The sequence below is a fragment of the Loxodonta africana genome, chromosome 14 (assembly GCF_030014295.1).
Source record: "Loxodonta africana isolate mLoxAfr1 chromosome 14, mLoxAfr1.hap2, whole genome shotgun sequence".
Classification (NCBI taxonomy): domain Eukaryota; kingdom Metazoa; phylum Chordata; class Mammalia; order Proboscidea; family Elephantidae; genus Loxodonta; species Loxodonta africana.
The window spans coordinates 10,197,947-10,217,397 of record NC_087355.1 but is presented as its reverse complement, the minus strand read 5'-3'; the positions used below and the strand labels follow the sequence as shown (position 1 = coordinate 10,217,397).

The 19,451-nt window shown below is 42.6% G+C and overlaps 2 long non-coding RNA genes across 3 annotated transcripts in view; one reads left to right on the top strand and one right to left on the bottom strand.

The window, feature by feature from the left end:
• LOC135227612 (uncharacterized) overlaps positions 1-14,383 on the bottom strand; it is a 35,273-nt gene extending 20,890 nt beyond the window's left edge. For both annotated transcript variants that reach the window (XR_010317765.1, XR_010317766.1), the window contains exon 1: positions 11,176-14,383. This is a non-coding gene — a long non-coding RNA (uncharacterized LOC135227612). The remainder of the gene's footprint in view (positions 1-11,175) is intronic.
• Positions 1-19,451, top strand: part of LOC111750054 (uncharacterized) — a 98,294-nt gene that overhangs the window by 58,418 nt on the left and 20,425 nt on the right. The window lies entirely within an intron of this gene.

Genomic DNA, 19,451 nt, shown 5'->3' with positions numbered 1-19,451 from the left:
CTAGGCAAATGGCACATTTTCTTCCATTGGAACATAAGCTACATGAGCACAGGGACTTTTTTTGTAACCTTCTCTGCTTTTCTCCCTAGGGTATGGCAAATGGCCTGGACCATAGGAAATGTTCCACAACTATTATGAAATAAAAGAACTAAAGGATAACTCTTTCTAGGGTATAGTTTAAAAATAATACAAGCACAGGGTTTTAAAAGTTTTCAGACATCCTAAAGGATTTAAATTCTCCCTGAAACCCTTACTCCTTGGCCCCGCTATGGAAGACAAGGAAATAAATGCATCTACTGAGCATGTTCCTACCAGCCTAGAACTGCTGTGAACATCCTTCTACAGCACCAGGGTTTGTAACGTTTGCATTATATCCTATTGTGGATTGAATTATGTCCTCCAAAAATGTATATCAGCTTGGCTAGGCCATGATTCTCAGTATTGTGTGGTTGTCCTTCATTTTGTGATCTGATGTATTTATCCTATGTGTTGTAAATCCTAACCTCTCTGAGGTTAACTAGGCAGAATTAGAGGCAGTTATGTTAATAACTCAGTCTACCGGATTAGGCTGTATCTTGAGTCAATCTCTTTTGAGATATAAAAGAGAAAACCGAGCAGAGGGGAGAGGGACCTCATACCACCAAGAAAAAAGAGCTTAGAGCGAACGTGTCCTTTGGACCCGGTGATCCTGTGCTGAGGAGCTCCTAGACCAGGGGAAGATTGGTCACAAGGACCTTCCCCCAGAGCTGACAGAGAACGAAAGACTTCCCCTGGAGTTGGTGCCCTGAATTTGGACTTCTAGCCTCCTAAGCTGTGAGAGAATAATCTTCTGCTTGTTAAAGTCATCCGCTTGTAGTATTTTTGTTACAATAGCACCAGATAACTAAGACTTGAGTCTTTCTTGCTTTGTCAATACGGCTTGAGTCTTAAAATTTATACCCACAAGCAGCATCTGTAATACTTCTGCCATGGCATAAATATCATTTGTTGCAGCACCAAGTAGTATGATTGTACTCATCAAAAGTCATTGCAGTACCAGACCGTGTGTCACTAAACCAGTACTGCTAAAGGGGATTGTCCCACACACCAAGATCAAATGTGTTCTCTTTTCTTAAATTACATCAATTGCTTTAAATCCTGCCACATCACAGCTTATTTTGTATTTCAACTATAAGTTCTTTAAACTATTTTAATTTTTGCCGCCATTTCTATTGCCATTCTTTTTTCTTAATAACAGAAGATATGTGCATTTGTCTTATCATTAAGATCTCCTAGGTTCTTAATCATACAGTTTGTGTAGTGTAACCCCTTTCATACTAAAGACATTCTTTGTTGGGCCCTCTGGCTTCCTGTTCTAATTTGGACCAATTGTTCTCTAAGCCTCCTGCCCAGCTGCCATCCCTATTCATTGTAGTCCTTGGCTACTTCCACTGTTTCTCAGATTCTCATTTTCCTTTTTCTTTGTGTCCTTTTGTTGTTTGGATATTGCTACTACTATATCTTAGTCACAGCAGCATTCTCTCTGACCCTTGAAAATATCAAAAATATTCCTACTTTCTAGCCTTGCACTGGCTCGTCCCTCTGTGTTTAATTCTCCTCCCCTCCCCTGCCTCAGATCTTTACATAGCTCCTTTCTTTGTATCATTCAAGCCAGGTTTATGTGTTGCCTCGTCACTGAGTCTTGCTCAGACCATCCAGTCTAAAAAAAAAAACCTCCCAGTCATTCTCTATCAAAAAAACTTCGTTTATTAACAACACAGCTCTTCTCACTTTGTGATATTTTCTGGATTTATTTGTTTATTCCTTTTCTGTCCCTCCCACTAAAATGCCAGAGCCATGAAAGCAGGATTTTCTTCTATTCTGTTTTGTTTTGTTTTGTTTCCCTAACACAAGCACTTCTCACTGTGATATTTTCTGGATTTATTTGTTATTCGTTTTCTGTCCCTCCCACTAAAATGCCAGAGCCATGAAAGCAGGATTTTCTTCTGTCCTTCCCCCCCTCCCCCCAACCCCAGGAATCTCAGCCCCTAGAGCAGAGAAGCATATCAATTGGTATTCTGTCAATTCCGGGAGCCTTGTTTTTCCACCAAGACCTCCGTGCAGCTTGGACTTCTTCCTTTAGTACCATTTGTTGCTGATCATATGCTACCTCCTAAAGTGATGGAATGTTGACCAATTCTTTTTGGTACAGAGACTCTGATGAAACACTGACACATGCAACACTGAAAGTGCTGGCTTGTATGCCAAGAAATGTTGAAGACAGCTACTGAAAACTACGACCTTCGGCATGGATTGCCTCTCAACAAAAGAAAACAAAAATCCTCACAACTAGAACATTAAGCAATATCATGATAAATGGAGAAAATATTGAAGTTGTCATGGATTTCATTTTACTTGGATCAACCATCAACACCCATGGTAGAAGAAGTCAAGAAATCAAATGGTGTATTGCACTGGGCAAATCTGCTGCAATAGACCTCTTTAAAATCTTAGAGAGCAAAGCTGTCACTTTGATAACTAAGGTGCACCTGACCCAAGCCATAATATTTCAGTCACCTCATATTTGTACAAAAGCTGGACAATGAAGAAGGAAGACTGAAGAGAAACTGACACATTTGAATTATGATATTGGCAAAGAATATCGAATATACCATGGACTGCCAGAAGAACAAATAAATCAACCTTGGAGGAAATACAGCCAGAATGCTCTTTAGAAGCAAGGATGGTGAGATTTCTCATGTACTTTGGACATGTTATCAGGAGGGACCAATCCCTGGAGAAGGGCATCATGCTTGGTAAAGTAGAGGGTCAGCAAAAAAGAGGAAGACCCTCAAGAAGCTGGATTGACACAGCAGCTGCAAAAATGGCTCAACATCCCTACTATTGTCAGGACAGCACAGGACTGAGCAACATTTCATTCTGCCATACGTAGGGTTGCTATGAGTCAGAACCAATTCAACAGGACCTAACAACAACAACAAAGAACAGAAAGTGACACACAGGAGAGGCCCCATAGCGTGGTTGAAGGAACTCCCAGAAGGCCACACTCACGTACGACACCCCCATTTCTTCTCCTCTCTCCTCTGACATGGCAGAAGAAGAGAGGTCAGAATCTTAGCATCTCTCCTCCGACATCTTGCTAACTGAGACTATAAGCTCTCAGAGGGAAAAGGTTTTATGAATTGGTATGATGCAATGCTAATAGAGAGAGATGCTTAAAGAAAACCAGATGGTATCACCTTAGCTAACTTATAAGGTTTTATTTAGCTGACAGGTTGTGATGGTTAATTTTATGTGTCAGCTTGGCTGGGCTATGGATCCCAGTTGTTGAGTCAAACACTAGTCTCAATGTTGCTGTGAAGGTATTGAGATGGATCAACATTTACAACCAGTTGGTTTTAAGTAAAGGAGATTATCCTCCATAATGTGGGAAAAACCTATCTGTTCATTTTAAGGCTGTAAGAGCAAACATTGAGGTTTCCTGAGAAAGAAGGAGTTCTGCCTCAAGGCTGCAGCCCTACAGATTTTATACTTGTCAGACCCTACAATCCTCTGAGCCAATTCCTTAAAATAAATAAACAAACAAGCATATAAATAAATCTCTCTATATAATGTATATTCTATTGATTCTATTTCTCTCTAGAGAACTCTGGCTGATACAGAGGGTATGCAAGCTAAAGGGTAGAGGCAAATCGTTGAGTATTTGCCACCAGATATGTGCAGGACTAGATATTTTGAAAATTCCTCAACTGCAAAACACTGAGATGCTGAAAAACTTACAATATTACATAAATTGATTAGCTCTCAGGAGAATAAGGGAAATCCCTAGAAACATAAAATAAAGTAAAACAAAACAAAACAAAGTAAGCCATGAGCAAAAAAGTAAGAAAATCCAGGAACCAAGTCTTCTCAGCAAACAATTGACAACACCAGGATTCTAGGACAGGGGTTAGCAAACTACAATACGCAGGTCGACTGCCTGGTTTTGTAAATAAAGTTTTATCGGAACATGGCCATGCCCACTTATTTATATATTGTCTGTGGTTGCTTTTGCACTACCGTAGCAGAGTTAAGTGGTTGCAACAGAGACCATATGGCCCACAAGCCCAAAATATTTATTATTTGACCCTTTGAAAAACTTTCAATTGTTGTGAAAGGAAATGGGGTTTGGGGTCCTATACAAAGTGGAGGGATGAATCTGAGATTCACATAAAGCTTGAACCTTCAAGGAGACTCATTCTCCAGGGAAAAGCTGGACTAGGAAATACTACCTGCCAGCAAATCAAGCTAGTAGAGGAGTCTGTATGTTTCCATCATAATTGCAAATGGAAAATTTTAATAATGATGATGATGGTAGTTTGTAACTATGGTCATGCTTTCATTTGGGTCTTAAGTTCAAATATTCACTACTCATGTAATCTTAAAAACCCCAAACAAAGAAAATAAATTAAGTGGTTCCAGTTTGGTAACGCTTGTGTGTCTGGCAGAAAAGTATGAAAACCCTCTCTGGAGCAAGTCATGTGAGGATTAAAGTTTCAGTTCAATTAAATGAAAGTTTAAAACAGAGAAAAAAAATTACCAAACTTAAAGGTAACCAGCCACCATAAGTCAGTCAACAGAAACAAAAAGCATGATTTAAACCTCCAAGGACTTCAGATATTTGAATTATCAGCTATGCTGCCAGGTGGAAACCTCAGGTTCTGCTTGGCACTACTCGTCTCAGACAATAAACAAGAGACTGAGGTAGGAGAGTTCTACTTTCTAAAAAAAAAAAAAAAAACTTTCTAAGGCACCTTTATTTCACTGCGCAAGGAAAGGAACAGTCAGGGCTGCTGCTGCCAAGACTGCTCAGTGAGGGTGTGGGGGAAGGTTACTTTTAAGGGGTTACAAAGTAGGAAGTTCATACAAGTTACATCAGCAACATTCTTAATCATACTATACTGGTACAATGGGGTTTACACATAATTTCATGCATCACATGTTCAGAAAATGGTGGTTAAACTTCACCCAGAGGCAGGGAAGTTACTACGTATGAGGTATTTAATGAGCTAAAAGGTTATCCTGACTGTCAACATGGCACCTAAACCGATTTCTGCCAGTCTCCCCTAGTTTGGGACAGCAGTTATGGAGGGGGGAACCAGAATATTAATGTAAAGCTAAGGGGCATATCAAGCAAAGGAACCATGATTTTAATGTAAAGCTATGGAACATGCCAAGCAAGCTGTTTGAGGCAGTACAATTTTCCACAGCCTGGGGACCTCTGTCTTGGATATAGAATATAAAATAACTATATTTGAAATGTTGAAAGAAATAAATGATAGAAAAACAAGCCAGAAACAAAAGACTATCAGTAATGACCAGATGTGACAACAAAACAAGTAGGATTTATAGAAATTAAACTACATATAATTAAAACAAGTGAAACAGCAAAATAAACATAGATGAAGAAAGGATTTGTGAAATGAATAAAATACTCAGAATGTAGCACAAAAAGATAACAAAATAGAAAACAGTAGGAAAAAGGAAAGATAGAATATGAATTTCTAACATACATTCAATCGTAGTTCCATAACAAACAATAGAAAGCATGAGAAAGAGAATGTTTGAAGAGATAATGGCTAAGAAATTTCCACAACTAATGAAAGAACACGAATCCTCAGAGACAGGAAGTATAATGTACCTGGGACACAGAACTCAGCTTGGCCTTTTGTCTTTGATTTCTGAAAATAGCCCTCGGAATTCCCAAGCAATCAATGTGCTTTTGTCTTTCTAAAATAACCAGGAAACATTTAAGCGTGTGCAAATGAGTTGGGAGTTCTCAACTCATCACCTGGCATGATGAAGCCTGGGAACAAACCACTTGCCCCCACCCTCTGAGACCTGATGTTTGTCAACAGGGTTAAAAGATGCCTTTCTTGGTTGGCACCAAGGTGTCTGATGCCCCCCACTTCCTAGGGTGGTCAGGTGGGAAAAATCTACATTGTGCTCCATGTAGTGTTCTACTCAGGCTTTGGGATATAAAAATGTCTAGGGGAGGGACCTTGGAGTCCCTCAACTATGGTGCTAGGTGAAAGCATGCATAGCAGTAGTTTTCAGCCCACCTAATTAAGCCTCCCTAGCCCGAAAGGCTTGACAGAAGGTAGGCCCCTTTTCAATCCTCCCTTACAGTGCAAAGTGGGGAATGTAGAAGAGTCATCATCTCTGCCCAGATAGCCTTTTCAAGTCACAGGCATAGGCCATTTAAAAATAAATCCAGATTTGTTCTGGTGTGCCGTCTGCTTATTTTTCAAATAATAAAAGCTACTTTCCATGTGCTAACACTTTGGGGGCATCTAGTGTGTTCAGGATGTAATTGGAAGAATGTGATATTCGTGAGGAATCACGATTAGCTATTGATCCCATTTTTATAAAGGCCTGCTAGCTATTTAGGAGTCTTAACAACCTCTGAGTCCATTGCAATAATCCCAGGCAGGATAAATTAAAAAATAATAGTATTCACACATATTAGGCACATCATGTGAAAAGCGACACCACCAAAGCCAATAAGAAGACCTTAAAAGCAGCAAGAAAGAAAAGACAGATCATCTACAACAGAATGACAATAATCTGACAGCAGACTTGCAACAGAAATAATGAAGCCAAAAGATTGTGGAATCATGTCTTCAAAGTCTGAAAGAAAATAACTATTAATGTAGAATTGGATTCCCAGAAATATTATCATTCAAGAATTATATCAAAATAAGAACATTTCTGGCTAAACAAAAGATGAAACAGTTTACCACTAACAGGCCCTTATCAAAGGAATGTTTAAAGGATGAACCTCTGGGAAAATAAAACTGATCCTAGAAGGATGCTCTGGGATAGAACAAGAAATGCTGAGCTGAATTGCTCAACGAAATAGAGAGGATTTTGAGATGCTGTGTGAGGCAAGAGAAAACAGGGAAACAAGAAAGCTGGCAAGTGGAAAACAGTTTTCAGGGATTGTCTTAGTCATCTAGTGCCACCACAACAGAAATACCACAAGTGGATGGCTTTAACAGAGAGAAATTAATTTTCTCACAGTCTAGTCGTTCACAAGTCCAGATTCAGGGAGTCTGCTTCAGGGAAAGGCTTTCCCTCTCTGTCGACTCTGGAGGAAGGTCCTTGTCTTCAATCTCCCCCTGGTTGAGGAGCTTCTCAGGTGCAGGGACCCCAGGTCCAAAGGACGTGCTCTGCTCTCAGTGCTGCTGTCTTGGTGGTATGATGTACGTGCTCTGCTCTCAGTGCTGCTGTCTTGGCGGTATGATGTCCCCCTGTCTCTCTGCTTGTCTCCATCTTTTATATCTCAAGAGATTGCCTCAAGATACAACCTAATCTTGTAGGTTGAATCCTGCCTGACTAACACAACTGCCATTCATCCTCCCTCATTAACATCATAGAGGCAGGATTTACAACATATAGGAAAATCATATAATACTGGGAATCATGGCCCAGCCCAAATGATACATACATTTTTACAATTCATGACAGAGATCAGAAGAAATGTCTAATAGGGTGTTTTATGTTCTGCAGCACAGAATGCATTGTACGTTCTCCCTCCTGACTTCCCATAAAATCTTCAGTAAAATATTACATTTCTCTTAAGTATTCTGTGGAGCTGACTCTATTTCTCAAGATGTTATTAAGAGCTAGATAGATCTCAAAGTATATGCAGGGCAAGAAGAGGGTTACACAGGTCATATATATGGGGTATTGTTAGCAGGCTGGGTACTCTCTAGGTGTAGTTGCTGGCTCCCTATTGGGTACAGAATAAGTGCTTTCTGGGGGAAGATACTGGTATTATTTCTATTTTTGTTTTGTTTGTTAGGTGCTGTCGAGTCGGTTCCAACTCATAGTGACCCTGTGTACAATGGAAACACTGCCTAGTCCTGTGCTGTCTTTACAATGGTTGTTATGCTTGAGCTCATTGTTGTCGCCACTGTATCAATCCATCTCATCAAGGGCCTTCCTTTTTTTCTCTGATTCTCTACTTTACCAAGCATGATGTCCTTCTCAGGGACTGACCCCTCCTGATAATACGTCCAAAGTATGTGAGCCCAAGTCTCACCATCCTTGCATCTAAGGAGCATTCTGGCTGTACTTCTTCCAAGACAGATTTGTTTGTTCTTCTGGCAGTCCATGGTATATTCGATATTCTTTGCCAACACGGTAATTCAAAGGTGTCAATTTTTCTTCAGTATTCATTATTCATTGTCTAGCTGTCATATCCAATTATTTCTATAGTGTATTTTTTTTTCTTTTAGCTTTTCTGTCCATACCATTCATCCATAAGTAAGAGGATCCAACTCATCAGATTGGATTGTGGAGGTACCCTTTCTGTCTGAAATGGAAAGCTAGACTAGCCATCATTTCCACCAAGGTCAGGCTTCAGTGTTATTGATGGAAGATTCCAAGCACAGCCTTAGGAAAAAAGAGAAACTGGGAAAAGAACATTATCTGAGTACTCATATGACATTATGTCATTTAACTTTCACATATAAGGTATATGTGGCCTACAAAGTATGTGTGGCCATTACATGGTGCTAAGGGGACATAGAGAAGTGGGGACAACAGTGAGGTTTGTTATTAGTTGCTATTAAGTCGATTCCAATTCACGGTGACCTTATGTACAACAAAACAAAACATTGCCTGATTCTACCTCATTCTCACAATTGCCAGCATGTTTGAGTCCATGGATGTGGCTTTTGTGACGATCCATCTCACCAAGAGTCTCCCATGCCTTCGTTGGCTCTCTACTTCACCAAAGATGATGTCCTCCTCTAGCAATTGATCCCTTCTGGTGATGTGCCCAAAGCAAGTGAGTTGGACAATGTTCTGTTGTGATCCATAGGTTTTCACTGGCTAGTATTTGGAAGATCCTCAGGCCTTTCTTCCTAGTCTGTCTTAGTCCAGAATCTCGGCTGAAACCTGTCCACCATGGGTGACCCTGCTGGTGTTTGACATACCAGTAGCATAGCTTCCAGCATCATGGCAACACACAAACCACCACAATACGACAAACAGATAGGTGGTGGTGTACGTAGGCCCTACAAATGTGGATGTAGTTTTGTTCCCAATAATTACATTATAGAATCAACATATCATGAGTGATACCAATGATCTAAGAAGTTCTAACTAAAGGCAACCTGATTATTACCAAATTCAAGGTTTGGCAAACCACAACCCACAGGTCAAATCCAGCCCACCACCTGTTTTTATATGGCCTGTGATCTAAGAATGGTATTTATATTTTTTGAAAAGTTGGAAAAATAAAGAATTTTTGTGACATGTGAAAATTATATGAAAATCAAATTTTAGACCATATAATTTCATTGGAATGCAGCCATGCTCGTCACTTACGTATTGTCTAAGGCTGCCTTTGCGCTACAATGACCAAGGTGAATGAATAGTTGCAACAGAGATCGTATGGCCCTCAAAGCCAAAATTGTTACTATCAGTCTCTTGACAGAAAAAGGTTACCAACCCCTGGCCTAATTGATGGTATGACGTTTTTAAAGAATAAAAAATGTGATAATCAGGAAGGTCAATAGTGAATGCATACCACATAAATGAGCTAAAGATAGTCTCTGTGTATTTGCCCCCAGTTGTTTACTTCCTCATTGCAAACTTAGGCCTGTTAGTCCCCACTCTGCCCCCACAAAAAAGCCTGCTGGCACCAAACTCAAATTCATACATACCCAATGGTTTTTTAAACAGCTCAGAGAAGCAGATTTTTAGCCACTTAGAGCTTGCCTGCTTTACACACCCTGTGGAACTGCACCCAACATCTGCTAGCCCTGGATAAGATAAAAACCCTGTAGTGTTAAGGGCCCCAAGCTGCATCTGTCCTCTGGACCTCTCTGACTCACAGACACCCCCAACTTGCTGGAGAAGGATGTCATCCAGATGCACGTAAGACCCCTCTCCTCCTGCCTAGGGTTTTTCATACTGTCTTCTCCTTCTGGTGGTTCCTTGTACCACTTGCCTCTGTAAAATCTCCTGCTGTGGGGGACAACCCCCTGCATGTGGCTATCAATGTGCTGGTCCCAATAAACGGTTTGTGGTGCAAAATTGCTATCTGATGGTCATATATATTTTCTTGACCAGCCCTGAATTTCCTCAAACTCACTACAATGCATAAAAAATAAGGGGGGATAAACATCAAGGAAATCAAAGTCAGATATACCCATCAGTCTTAGGCTGAGTCCTCTGGAGAAGCAAAACCAGTGAAGTGCACATGTATGTAAAAATGGCATGGGGGCAGCTTCTGACCTCCTCTAACTTCACAAGGAGGAAGGAGAGTCAAGATCAACAACCCAAGGCTGATTCCATAGCAAAACCTTTAAGGAACTTTAGGTTAAGCCACTGTACTCTAGTCCAGCACTGCCTCCACCATAGTCTACCCTTTCACACCCACAGTGTCTGTAATTATAGTTTTTACTATCACAATTAAGCCTGTTAACAATCATTATTCACAACTGAATCATATAATCCTGTCAGCATCTTTCCCACCCTCTCTTCCCCAGACCCATCAGGAAAAGGGAATCTATTCACTGGGGATCCTCCCTTGTCCCCTTCATTTTGAGTTTTAGCATACACATGAAAGCATGTAAGCCAGATACTTCATGTCTTTATCTCCTCCATTTTAGATAGCAAATGTTTAAATTTCCCGTCCCTATTTTATATATTATTATCAAACCAATACTCTGAGGAGACAAGCATGTTCCTTGGTCTTGAAGAATCTTCTGTTTAAGTTGGAACTTTGAGGATTTGCATCCAGAAGAAAAGTCCAGTCCAGAGCAAGCCATCGAACCAATCGACACCAGCAGACAGTGCAAAACATCTTTCTCTACATTCAGTTGGGTTCTAATCAGCTCATCCCTAGCCCCCTTAGGCTAAGTGAATGAGTACAAGCCATAAAAGCTCCGGAGTCCACACACACCTCCTTACACTTAGACCAGCCAGCCCCTTCTCTCTCTCATCCCTAGCTCCCATGGGCTAGATCAATGAGTAGCACCTGCAGCCTCAGGAGTCCACACAACTCCCTGCACTTCAGAGGAGCCAGTACCATCTCTCATCCCTAGCCTCCATGGGCTGGTTCAAACAGTGCCAATGGAACATGTCCAAACTCAAACCTCGCTTCACTGCTGCACCTACCCCACTTCCACTCATTGAGTAGTCCCAGGTGGTCATCACAAGCGAAGATACCAGACTGCCTACTTGTTGGCTCCCTTTAACTTCCAGTCCAAGAAGGGGGTTCTTCTGATGGGCACTGACTTTTCCTACCTCAATGTACCCAAAGGCAAAAAGCTTCCTTGCTCAAAATTCAAAAAAGCAAAACAGTCATTGTTTTCTCTGCAGGTACTTACTTCAAATGCAAATCTCCTGTTTTCTCAGCAGTTCTGGGTGGGTCTGCAGGTCTTTTTTCATATGCAAATTTTATCACTCTGAAGGTTCTGACTGGAGCTTCTGCATACACAGGGCTACTTGGAGAGGGATTACCCAATAAGCAACACACACATGGACTTGCTTGTGTTTATTTACTAATCTGTAGTGAAACACATTCAAAATACTAACTACAGATTACTTAGTGAACACAATTAAGCCTATGCATACCTTTGCTTACTGTAAACCCATACATACTTTGCTTACTAGTTCACCTACCCCGGGTCTATTGCGTTGAAATAAACAGCCTGTGTTTCTTTCTGGGCAAATCCTAGTTCCCCTTTTAGCATATCTAATCACATATTGTCTGAAGGCTGAGTTACACACTCTCTGTAATCTGTAATACCCACTATTCATTTCTATCATACAACACTAAATAGGAGAAGCATTCAATATCCACAGTACATTCAAATAAACACATAACCCTTTTTAAAACATTCCAGTTTCATCTTCTCTTCTCCATACGTTGATCACCTTCCCATTCATATGCATACAGTTTTGAGCCTCTGGCTGGGTAACTTTTGCCCCAAGTTATTCCAGATGTGGCTTTTCTCCCCTCAGCTGCAGCATAATATCCCTTACTTTCTTTTCAGCCATTACTCATAACAACATTCAAAGTAACCATCTAAGAATTAAAAGTTTCACTTCCCAAGCCCCTTCATTCTTTCTAAGTCTCATGCTTCCACAACCCTAGAGCCATTGCAATGATCTCCACTCCTGACACCAAGCATAAATATGGCATGGAAGCGGCATCTGACCTCTTCTAACTTCACAAGGAGGAAAAAGAATCAAGATCAACAGCCCAAGGCTGATTCCTATGAGGCAGAGGTCAGACATGCCTTCACTTTCCAAGCATTTTACCAATTCTGACACTAACCATCCGTCCACAGCACTCTCTGGTTCTCTACTGAGTCTGATAATTCATTGTAATGGCCACACAGAGCTCATAGGCAATACTCAGGATTATGGGGTTTATTAGGGAAGTATCAGGTTACAGTTCAGGTTCAGGAATGCTCACAACACAGTTCTTCAATTAGAAGAGCCTCTTCTCAGCTGTGCTCCCAGGCATGACTGTCTCTGGCCCCTCAGCCTCTCAGCCAACACTTGGGCAAGTATTAGAAACCTCTTTTAGCTCTGCCAATAAGTGCCCAGAGTCACCCCTCTCTCGACCAATAAGCCTCAGCCAGAAGGCACTCAGCTCTAGCCCCTTAGGTTGGCAAACCTAGCTCCATCAAGTGCCAGAGGCACCCTGCTCTGCCAGCAAGCTACCTGCCCAAAGGCACTCAGTTTTCTCGTTCTATGGTCTGGGAAGCCCACCACACCATTTCTTGCTATTCTCTTGCTTCTGCCGCTGCCATTTGTGGCTGCTTCTCGTTATCTTCGGTGTTATAGCTCTCTCTTGTCTCCTGGTTCCAAGAGCTTCTTTGTACATGGATCCCAGGTCCAAAAGACACGCTCCACTCCTGGCTTTTTTTCTTGGTGGTAGTGAGATCCTCCCTTTGCTCTAGAATTGGCTCCCTTTTAACCCTAGCAGGATGACAAAAGTAACCATTCCCCGTGGTAGGGTTCCATATACATCATTTGTGTGGTCCCACCCATTCAGTGTTCCATGTACTTATTTACATTATCATTACCAATCCCATTGGTGGGCCACAAACACCTTATTTGCAATACTCCCACCAATCATTTAGTGGGAGTTACAAGACCAAGTCAAGTGATCCACATAAAAGCAATCCACCACAGCACAGTATATACAGAGAGACAGAGAAAGTTTTATCACAAGGAAATGGCTCATACAGTTGTAGAGGCTGACATGTTCCAAGTCTGCAGATTTGGCATCAGGCTGGATGCTTCTTCCGACTCACATAGCTTCAGGGGTTAATGAACCCAAGATCAGTTGGTCAGACAATAGGGAACTGGCTCATGGGCTACAGAGACTGATGAATCCAAGGTCAGAAGGTAAGATACCAGTCTGCTGGCTCACAGGCAGGAAGGCCCATGAATCCCAGGATCACCAGGTAAGACAGAAAGCCTTTTGGCTCACAGGCTATGGAGACTGACAAATTCCAAGGCTGGCAGGCAATACAGTAGATGGCAGGCTCAAGTCCCAAGGACCAGAGGTCAGATGATGACAAGCTGGATACAGGATTCAGAGCAAGAAAGCAAACTATGCCAGAATGTCCACATATATATTAGATGCAAGTCACACCCCTGAGGAAACTTCCCTTACAACAGATTGGCTGATCACATAAGATCACATCATGGAGGATGACTACATCATTACGTGACTGCAAAACCACTGAGAATCATGGCTCAACCAAGTTGACACACAACCTTAACCATCACAGTTCACCCTTTGTCAACTTGGCATGTGTATACATCTCCTTAAACTATAAACAACCTCTAAATAAAGACAATAACAAAGTCATACTTTCACCTAACATGATATAGCTAGCACACATACAACTGAAAATGTACTAGCCACATTTGCATCTTATATTTTATAAGTGAAGGAAACAAAAACATTTGATCACACATATAAGGAAGAAATACTCATAACAATTCCAGTCCTCATTTCTGCAACTGGTCCCATGGTCGTAACTTGTATTTAGAACTACCGTCTTCCATCACTCATTCCATATTCCCTTTACCTTCAGCAAGCACCTCAGCTGCTCATGGTTCTTTGCCTGATGGGGTGATGCAAACCTTCATTCTTGAAAAGTCTGGGCCATTAGTAGTCATGTTGGAATTGGGTGGCTGTAGTTTTCCATTGATTTTAATAACAGGGAATGGTAGTACTAAGAGACACCCTAAAGGATTTCTTGTATTCCAGACATACTCTTAATTTTACTTCCATTATGCAACATCAATTCTATTTCTCCTTGGTAATCAGGGTCAATCACACCAGCCACTATGGTAACTCCCTCCTTTCCCTGTTGATCCAGAAGTATGAGGAGCCCGAAGTGGCTGGGTGGCATTCTTAACTTCCAATTCAGTAGAATCCATGTTATGTTGTCAGGTAGATGCATTCCTCTGCTTAGAACCAAGACCTCTAGACACGCAGAGCATAGGGTCATGGGAACACGAAGGAAAAATTTTGTGAGCGGGTCACTAGGGGAATAGTGATTTGTGCCACTCCCATCTCCACCCCTTGAGTCCTGGAACCATAAGTACTGACTATGGGAGAAACAGCACCATATACTGGACACTGGTTTAGAGCATATACAGCCTCTTGGAGAACATTGCCAGAACTCTGCAAAGTATTGCCACCTGGCTGACACTATAATTATGTCTTTACAAGGCCATTCCATCGTTCTATCAAGCCAGCTGCCTCAGGATGATGGCTAACAAGTTAAGACCAGTGAATTCTATAAGCTTATGCCTATTTCCAACCTTATTTTCTGTGAAGTGAGTCCCTTCATACAATGTCATGCTGTGGGGGATGCTGTGATACTGGGTAATGCATTCTATGAGTCCACAGATGGTAATTTTGGCAGAGGCATTGGGGGCAGAAAAGGCAAATCTGTATCCAGGGTCAGTGTCTATTCCCAGGAAGAATGAAATGCTGCCCTTTCCATGATGGAAGTGGTCCAATGTAATCAACCTACCACCAGGTTGCTGGCTGATTGCCTGGAGGAATGGTGCCATATTGGGGGCTCAAGTTGGTCTCTGCTGGTGGCAGATAGGACATTCAGCAGTGACTGCAGCCAAGTTGGTCTTGGTGAGTGGAAGTGCATGTTGTTGAGCCCATGCTTAACCTCCGTCCCTATCACCATGGCCACATTGTTCATGAGCCATTGGGCAATGACAGGAGTGGCGGGGAAAAGAGGATGATTGGTTCCACAGAATGCATCATCTTATTCACTTGGTTGTTAAAGTCCTCCTCTGCCGAGGCTACCCTTTGGTGAGCTTTCACATGAGACACAAGTATCTTCATTTCTTTGGCTTCTTTAGAGAAGTCTGTCCACATACCTCTTCCCCATACCTCCTTATCACCAATTTTCCACTCACGTTCCTTCCAAGTCTCTGACCATCCAGCCAAACCATTGACCACGGCCCACGAATCACGATACAGTTGCATATTTGGCCATTTCTCCTTCCGAGCAAAGTTTTTACTATAGTTTGGTGTCCCATGTCACTTGCCTACATTAAAAAAAAAAAAAATCATTGGATGGAGAATCCAAGAATCCTGTTTATTGCCAGGTACATGTCTCACTATACCTCACTTTCAAATAAAATAAAAATGGATTTAATTTATACATAAGTCCTTCATGAAGTTGGTTAGTATAAGTCAATGCCTGATCCACTATTGTTGTTGCTGTTAGCTGCCATCAATTCACCCTTGACTTATGGTGACCCCATGTACCACAGAATGAAACACTGCCCTGTCTTGCACCATCCCTACGATCGGTTGTGGGTCAGACCATCGCGATCCAGAGGGTTTTCACTGGCTGACTTTCAGAAGTAGATCACCAGGCCATTCTTCTTAGTCAGTCTTAGCCTAGAAGATTCGTTGAAACCTGTTCAGCATCCTAGCAACACGCAAGCAAGCCTCCACTAAAAGACAGGTGGTAGTTGCACACAAGGTGCATTGGCCAGAAATTGAACCTGCGTTTCCTGCACAGAAGGTGAGAGTTCCACCACTGAACCACTCCCACCCCTCAATCCACTCCTGTGTGCTAACAAAGTCAAAACTCTTAGCCTGTAAAACTGGGGGTTTCAAGCCCTGGGCAAGGAAGTGTCCATATAGTCAGCACCTTGTGACTTTCTGGGGAACAGCCAGATGATAGCCTGTCTCACTGTACATTGCCCAGAAGCCCTCAACAGTGGGGACTAAGAAACAAAAGATGCAAGTATCAAGGTCTCCTCGCTAGTAGGAGCAAAGCTGGGACTCCAAACCAGCTCTGTCTGACTCGAGACCCAGTGCTGTGTTCTTCTGCCAGACCATCTCTTTTATTTGATAAGATGCCCCCCTTTAAGATGCTGACAATCGTCATTTCTCTCTAATTACTCAAGAAATCCATCGTCACTTCAGAAAAACTTAAAACATAATAAAAAAGAAAAAATGCACATAATCTCTCTCCTCAGAGGTGATCTAGTAACATTTTGGGTTATATTCATTCAGATTTTTTTCTTATGCATATATTGTTTAACCAAAAAAGCAATTATCCTACCTTGTAATCTGCTTTGGCCTCTAATATAATGTAAATATTTAATGACAATTTAGATACATATTATCATTTTTAATGATGTTATCATGTTTTATGGTATTAATACACCATAATTTATTTAACCAAAATCTTCCCGTTGGACTCTGAACTTGTTCGGTTGTGAGCTTACAATCTAATGTTTCAGTCTTATTCTCTGTAGTCAATTCTTCTCTGACTCCAACCTGATCCTCACCTGGTCTGTCTCAAATGCTAATGTTTAACTGCCTGTTCCTGGCACTTCAGCAATGATAACCACAGTTCTTTCCTCCATGTCTGAGTACAGAATCAATTCAAACTAGACCAGTAATTCAAAACGATCACTCTATTACTAATAAGTCTAAATTGGATAACACAGTTTAGCAGTTTAGGTATGTCCACGATTGGGCCTTCCTAATTTTTTTTAACAGCCTCTCCTTAACCCAAGTCTAGACCCCAAGTCTTTGAAGACAACTGAAAGAACTTGAGCCTGAGAAGCAGGCATGCCCCAAACTGCAGTCTGGCACTCTTCACATTACAACTGTGTGTAAGGCAAGTAAGGGCCTGGCCTCTCATCACCTGGAGCAGGGACAGAGCAGAGCCCATGCTTCTTGAGAGATAAGAAAGCTAAGAGGCCACACTCACTTCTCAGAACCTTGTCAGCTAGACCAAAACATGCTCGTACCCCACCAGGCCTGAGTAAGGAAGGAGTAAGGAGCCCCGGGGATGCAATAGTTAAGGGCTCACCTGCTAACAAAAAGTCAGCACTTGAATCCACCAGTGGCTCCATGGACGAGAAGACCTGACAATCTGCTCCCACAAAGATTAAAAAACAAAACAGAACCCCCTACAAAGATTACAGCCTAGGAAACCCTGTGGGGCAGTTCTACTCTGTCACATAGGGTCACTGCGAGTTGGAATCGACTTAACGACACACAACTACAACAAAGGTCGAGGAAAGAGAACTGTTATTCCGATGGAAATGGTGCCCACATGGCTCACCCTGGTAACTATGCCCCCATGCACCACCTTCCTGAGCTGATACTGCTCCTTGTTCTTCCTCCCCCCACCAAATTCAGAGGCATTCAGCACTCCCAGTGACCACTCCATGGTTCACATGCATGTTAGAAGTCCATGGCCACATGGCGTCATTTTTGCCCATGGCCACAATGGCCACAGGCTCAGGGTGCCTCCTTTCAGCCCAGCTGCCTCAGCCTTCGTCAGGATGGTCAGCCTTCAGAGGGCACTTTGTTTTGCTGCAACATGAGTCATTCTGAGTAATTATCAGAGCCGATGAGCTCAGCAGGGACCTATTTCATCTCTCCTGTGAACTGAGGCACAGAGGCCCCTGCATCTTCCCTTACAAGGTAGATAATGAAAGCCTCTGGCCACCTTTGGGGCTCCCCAGGGCCTTCAGCTAATATAGCCACCTGCCCCCTCCAGGAGGCCACAACATGCCTTCCCTGAGTTCACACTTAAGCATGGCTGCTCTTCTTCAGACAGGGTATCACAGGGGCGTCCTACATGGTTTCATCCTCACTCTCCCACTGGGCTACAACATCTTGCAGAATTTACCTCTTCTCTGAACCACAGTGTCCTCACCTGCAAAATGAGGTGGCAAGCCTCCTTCAGAGAAGCTGAGGTTGGCCTGCCAGGTCAGGTTCTGGGGGTGCTTTACATTTTCTCTTCTCCTCCCTAGCCATTCCACCCCTTCATCCTCTCAGCACTCATAAGCACCCCCCTTTGCGTGCCTCTCCATCTTTCCTAAGTTACTCCCTGTTTTGTTTGCACCTCCCTCTCTTCTTTTCCTGGGATCTATGCCTTAAGTCCTAGGGCACTACAAGCTACTAACGTGCTCACCTGCTAACCGAAAGGTTGGAAGTTCATTTGGTTCAACTGGTTTATGCTTACAGTTCAGCTTCCCTGGAACACCTTCCAGAAACCCAAGTGGTTAGGTGTCCACATGTTCCAGTACCCCCTGGCCTCCCCTGGTTACCTCTTTCCTAGCCCTTAGCTCAATGCTTTGAATTATTTCCACATCTTCCTGCTCACCTACCCATACCAGTTGCAAACAAGTGAACTCTGACTCAAGGAGACCCCAATTCACGGCAACCCCATGTGTGTCAGAGTAGAACTGTAATTGTGCTCCACAGGGTCTTCAGTGACTGATTTCTCAGAAGCAGATTGTCTTTCTTCTTGGTGAACTGGAACCTCTAAGCTTTAAGTTAGCAGCCAAGCGCGTTAACCATGTGCACCACTCAGGGACTCCCCATAAGGCCCTGCAAAGCTGGAAATTGGATCTTCGGTCCCCATTTATGAACTGAGGGCCTGGCGTGTTGACCTGACCACCTGAAGGATGAGGGGGCAGGATAGAAGAAGGTGTTCCAATTACAGCATGCCTGAGCACTGAAAGTCTGTGCAGCTCTTCCCTTTCAGTGTCTGTCACTCTCCAAACTCAAAATCTTACTGCTTAGCATGGAAACAGCCCTTAAGGGCACCTCACACAAATCACAGCAACCTAGCAGGAAGATCTGTGTATGCCACCCGCCGATAGATGGGTGGCTCTGTCCGGGTTACAGGGAATTTAGAGGTGGCAGTGGCTGCCCTGGGCCCCCACCCCTGTGCGTGCACAACCAGCAGCCTCTCCAGTACAAATAACCCAGGAAAGACAATACCAGCTTGCTCCCAAGTGAGAGGAGTTTGGAGCAATGACTATTTCCTGGATGGCTGAGTACGTTTTTCCTAAACACATGGGCAGTCTGAACAGAATTTATTCAAAAACGTCTCTTCCCCCTAGTTTCA